This window comes from Octopus bimaculoides, chromosome 10 (assembly GCF_001194135.2).
Source record: "Octopus bimaculoides isolate UCB-OBI-ISO-001 chromosome 10, ASM119413v2, whole genome shotgun sequence".
NCBI lineage: Eukaryota > Metazoa > Mollusca > Cephalopoda > Octopoda > Octopodidae > Octopus > Octopus bimaculoides.
The window spans coordinates 76297917-76304411 of NC_068990.1; positions in this window are offsets into that span (position 1 = coordinate 76297917).

Consider the following 6495-nt stretch of genomic DNA (forward strand, 5'->3'; position numbering starts at 1 on the left):
GTGTGTGTGTTTCTGTCTGTGTTTGTTCCCCCAACATCGCTTGACAACCTATGCTGGTGTGTTTACGTCCCCGTAACTTTGCGGTTCGGCAAAAGAGACCGATAGAATAAGTACTAGGCTTACAAAGAATAAGTCCTGGGGTTGATTTGCTCGACTAAAGGCGGTGCTCCAGCATGGCCACAATAAATTACTGAAACAAGTAAAAGAGTAAAGAGTAAAGAGTATATTCCATCAAATGTCGCTTCACAGAGCAAGAATCAGATACTAGCGGTGCATATGAAAACTGTACCTAAAGATGATACTTTAAAAGAATTGCAGAAGCAGAAAATATCATTTCTATTTTTTTTTTTAATGGATAATTAACATCAAAACGGGAATTACAATGAAATTTAATTATGCAGTCAAAGATTTGAACTAAATTTTCCAACATGAAATGGCACGCTTGCCGTCTTTTACCATATCATTAAACCATGAATCACGATAAATATTCAACCGGTCTTCTCCAGCATATAAATATCCTTATCCTGGTTCCTGTTTACAATCTTCAGAACAATATTCCATACCTTCACTAGACACATTAACGTCATTAGTGATCTCAATAATCTTGACTATCAGACTTAGACTGTAAAGTGACATAAATTTTCCCAAATTTCATATTTTTTCCCAATGTGTTTGGAAAGCACACATCTTACCACCGAACCACCGTCTGCGCCTATTTAGTTAACGTTTTTAGTTCAAATCCCATCGAAGTCAACTTTACTTTTCATCCTTCCGGGATCGATAAAGTTACCAATCAATCCGGTATTCGAAAAAGTTTAATCGATTATATTTTCCTTTCAAATCCCCAGCCTTGTGCCTAGAATTTAATCGATTATAACTTTATTTTAAATCTCTAGTCTTGTGCCTAACTTCGACTATATTAATAATGCTACGTTGGATTCACGGATGGTTGCTTTTTAGCTGTTTTTGTAACAAACTTTTGCAATATTGTTTGTTCATTCTCATACAAAACTACCCTTGGGGAAGTAAACCAGGTAAGCACAAAGTGAATAAGAGACCAGTTATATGATTTCTGTGCTTGCAAGAAATAGCTGACAAATTTCTTTCAAATTGTAATGAGATTTAAAATGATAAAAACGCTTTAGACACTTTGGGCTTACATGAACAATGCGTAAAAGAAAGCGGTTGATCACTGCGGGAATCCTTTTGTTTATAGTTCTCTCTTCCTCTCTCTCTCTCTCTCTCTCTCTCTCTCTCTCTCTCTCTCTCTCTCTCTCTCTCTCTCTCATGAAAATTCAATAAGAACCACAGCAACAACTATGTAGGTAAAAGTAAAATAAAAGCATAAAAAATATACCACAGATGTAGACATGGTTGTGTGGTTAAGAAGATTGCTTCCCAAACATATGGATCTGGGTTCAGTGCCACTGCGTGACTCCAGCGATAGTTGTCTTCTACTATAGCTCCATGCCGATCAAAACGTTCTGAGAGGATTTGCTTGACGGAGACCGAATGCTTGTCCCTTACCACAGCTTGACAGCCGGTTTTCCTTTGTTTACTTCCCAGTGACTTAATGATTTGATAAAAGAGAACGATAAGATAAGAACCAAACTCCAAAAAATAGATAAAGGGGTCGATTTCTTTGACTTAATCCTCGAAGACAATGTCCCGTCGTGACCTCAATCCAATGAATGAAACAAGTAAAAGTTAAAAGATATACATGAGTGAAATAGTTGTATAAAAATAAAAATGCTTGATAGATGTAAACTGAAATAAAATAGACCCAAGATAGAACACACGAAGAAGGCAAAATATAAAATATAAGGGTAACGAAATATAAAACGGAAAGCTATGAATCTAAACACACAAAACTCACGAGAGAACGTAATTGCAAACCTAAAAGGAGGGAAGGAAAACTTAAAGCACATGAATAAAAAATGAATTAAGATGTAAAAAATTGAAATGACAACATAGACAGAGAAGAAAAATAAAAAAACTATAAGGAATAAAAATATATTACATTTAACAGATAAAGATTAAACAAATAGGACACAAAATAACGAAATGAACACTTAAATTTGATAAAGATGAAAATATATATAACAAGAAATAGATGAAGATATATATGGAAAAATAATTATAGAAGAAAAGTATAAGACTAAAAGTATTGTAAGATAACAACCATATTACTTAAATTCGGTAAAGAAAATCGTAAAACAGATTAAAGGAGAAAAATTACTAGACGCAAAAGTAAAAACAAAAACTCAAGTTGTAAAACCAAAGAACAAAAGAATGAGTACAACGTAAAATGATGAGATGAAGACGTAAATTTGATAGAGTTGGACAAATATATGACTTTTAGAGAGTAAAGCTGTATAATAGATAGTGGAGACGAAATATGTGTTGTAATAACAATACAAAAAGAAATAAGGCTTACAGCAGATGAAGGAGTGCAAAAAATATATGTAAAAAGAAGAAATACGAGTGTTAAAATAGTTATTTAAGAAAACCCATCAGACCCTAACAATTAAAGTTGCTAAACAAATGATGAATCAAAAAATATACGAAATATAATGGTGAAAATGGAGACGTAAATGATATAAAAGCGAAGATTAAATAAAAGCGGTAAAATAGATAAACGACACGAAATAAGATGTAAACTACAAAAATACGCGTAAGACGGATGATTTTAGATATATAACTCTTTTTGAGAACGGTACAACTCAAAGCAGATAAAGTTATAAACAATAGCATGTAAATATAGAAAAAAAACTTTTGGATAGCAAAAAAACTTGAAAGCTGTCTGTGAGGATCAATCCGCCACTTCTTCAGTAAATATAACAGACGTGCTACCACTGAACCAAACCAAAACTTGGAACTGTTCCACCCATTTCAGAGATTTTATTCTTATCAGCCAGAACTGAATGTTGTTGATGTCATAAGATTTGGTCTCGAATCCCACGGACAGACTTTTCATTTTTTATCTAACCAGGGTTTTCACCCGTTGTTTACACGCTATTATAGCTACGTGTATCATAAGATAAATATATCAAAAACGAGAAACATTTCTGATGCAAATTTTTATATTTTATTAATGCATTGTTACATATGTTTCTGCATGACACATGTATTAATAAAATATAAAGATCTCCATCCGAAAAATTTCACGTTATTGATACATTTCTGTTATGCTATACAGAGAACCGCATGCATAGCAAACCTATGCCATCACTTGGGAAAATAGGAATAATGAGCAGTAGATAGCAACGAGTAGCATATGAGCTTTTACAAGCGCACTACAAGGCATTTGCCGTAAATAAATAACAAGGATATATATATATATATATATATATATATATATTATTCAAAAGAATTCCAATTCTGTTTTTTATGTTTTATTTATATTCTTATAAAATTAATGTGGGATATAGAATATGGAATATATAGTATATATAGTAAAATGAAATGAAGTATTGAATGTCTTATTGAAAAAATGAAATATTGAATATTTACTATATATACTATATATTCCATATTCTATATCCCACATTAATTTTATAAGAATATAAATAAAACATAAAAAACAGACAGAGTTGGAATTCTTGTGAATAATATATTCCTCTATACACTATCGTACAAACCCCCTTTTTCAATTTTTTTATTTTTATTTTCATATATATATACATACTTGGAAATGGTTGCGTGATGTTCAATTAAATAATAATAATAATATAAATAATATGTGTGTGTGTGTGTGTGTGTGTGTGTGTGTGTGTGTGTGTGTGTGTGTGTGTGTGTGTGTGTGTATGAGATGTTCGACTACGCAAGAACACCCCCGTCGCCCGTCATTTCCCCTTGACCAACCACTCCACCTCTAATACCTCCGTTTTTGGCCTCGCCCTGCACCATGGATCCACACACTCGCGACTCCGCCTGGAAGACCGTTATAATTTCAGTCTAGAAACATAAATTTCTTTCGGACTCAACACAACCCCTTCCACTCAACGACTGTCTCTATACCTTCCTTTAAAAAGGCAACTTTTTTTTATTTTATTTTACTTTATTTTATCTTATTTTATCCTCTCTTAGACCCACTTACTTTTTTACACTGTAACCCTTGTTTAGATTTTTTAACGTCGGATTTTTTAACTTTTTAATTGCATTAATTTTTTTTTTATAATTGTATTAATTTCTATTTTATCCCTTTAATTTTAATTATTTTATTTTTTATTTTTTATCTTGTATCTGTTATTTTTTTTGTAATTTTTATTCATATTTTTTATTACTACTCTTCCGCCTTTTTTCCCCATTTTTTTATCGATTTTTTTATTATATTTTATTTCTGTATACACGCACGCATACATACACACACGTACATATACACACACACGCACAAATACCCGCGCACACACATGAATGTACATATACCTCCCACACACACACCGCACACATACACACAACACACATACATGCACACACATACATCCCCGTACACACACATACACACATACATCCCCGTACACACACATACACACATACATCCCCGTACACACACATACAAACGCGCACACACGCACGCACACAGGAACGCACATATACCTCCACAAACACAACTCCACGCACATATAACTCCCACACACACACGACACACACACACACAGACAACACGCACATACATACACACACACAACACACATCCATGCACACACATACACACGCACACGCACACACACGCACGCGCACGCACGCACAGAAATGCACACATACCTAACACACACAACCCCTCGCACACCCACATATACACACCTACATACGCACACACAAGCACACATACACGCACACACATACACACGACCATATGCACACACATACATACACACGCACATACATACTTCAAACTCCCAGTCAAACACTTTTCTACTGACCATTCTTCTACGCACGTGTGAAGAGACACACAACTACACAAAGGACCTCCACTCCTGTTACCATGCTGCTGAATGCTTCCTACATTAAAAGACACAAAGTTCACTCACACATACACATAAACAGCCAACACCACACAAACACCACACACACAACACATAAATACACACACACACACACACACATGCTATTACACACAGACTCATGCACATGCTCACACATAACTCTTTCTCTTACACTCTCCTATCTTAGAAAGAACTTTTCTTCTTGTCATTTCAAAATGTAACCACATGTGAATCGTTGGCGATTGTTTTCTTCCATCTTCCTTTTTTTATTGGACTTTCCTCTATCTCCTGTTTCTGAAGAAGTGCTCTGCTCGAAACGTAAAACCACCTTTCTTTCCTTCCCTGATCGTCTGTTAATACTTTACATGTACCACGTCCCCGCGTTGTTTCCTTTTTTGCGTGTGTGTTCTTCGTTTTTTTTTTTTTTGGTGGAGGTTACTATATATATATATATGAAGTACGAAAACAATCGAGTTAAATACGCAAACAACGAGAGAAGAAAAAAATCGAAAACAGGACAAGTAACACAAATAATGACCCTTCATCAGTTGTCGGCTATCAGTCTACTCCTCATTTGAGTCTTCGAAGACAGTCACTCCCATGACTTCTAAAATTTATTTGGGATTTTATGAAGGTTAAAATTGGGAACAAAAACAGGAAGTGGAGATATACAAGGAAACCGAACGAACAGGAACATGCGGGTTCGTTAGACCAGAACGAGGGGTAAAATAGTGAACGGTGGAAGGAATATTTTCTTTGAAAAGAGAAAAGACAGAACATGTTTCCTTGTATGTCTACACTGTCCTGTTTTTGTTCCCAACTTTGACCCCCCCCCCCATAAAATCCAAAATTTATTTTGGAAGTTATGGGAGAAACTGTCTTCGAAGACACGTATTGTCGTAGAGTGATCGAAATGAATAGTAGATAGACAGCCGACAACTATATTGTTTTTTCCCTACCTATCCTTCCCTAATTTCTTTTTTCTCCCCTTCACCGTTTTCTATTTGTCTCCCCACCACCACCACTTTCTCCTGTTCTCTCTCGTTGCTCACACGTGACCATCGTCCATTTTTCTATTCCTCATATGACCATCTTTCTTTTCTTACGCGACGTTCTAAGGACTGCACACCAATCCCTCTCTTCTATCTTTTTTCTTTTCTAAGAAAATATTTCTCCCAGCGTTCACTATTTTACCCCCTCCATGCTTGTTTGCGTTCGGATTCCACGTATGTCTCCACTGTCCTGTTTTTGTTCCTAACTTTGACCCTGCTTAAAATCCAATACTTATTTCCTAAGTTATGGGACCAAATGTCTTCGAAGATTCATATTGTCATTAAGTGCTCGAAATGAGGAGTAAGTAGACAGTCGACAGCTGATGAAAGGTCGTTCTTTGTGTTATTTGTCCTGTTTTCAATTTTTTCTTCTCTCGTTGTTTGCCTATTTGACTCGCTTGTTTTCGTATTTCATGTTGTTTACCATTGGCGACGTCCTATATCCATATATATAT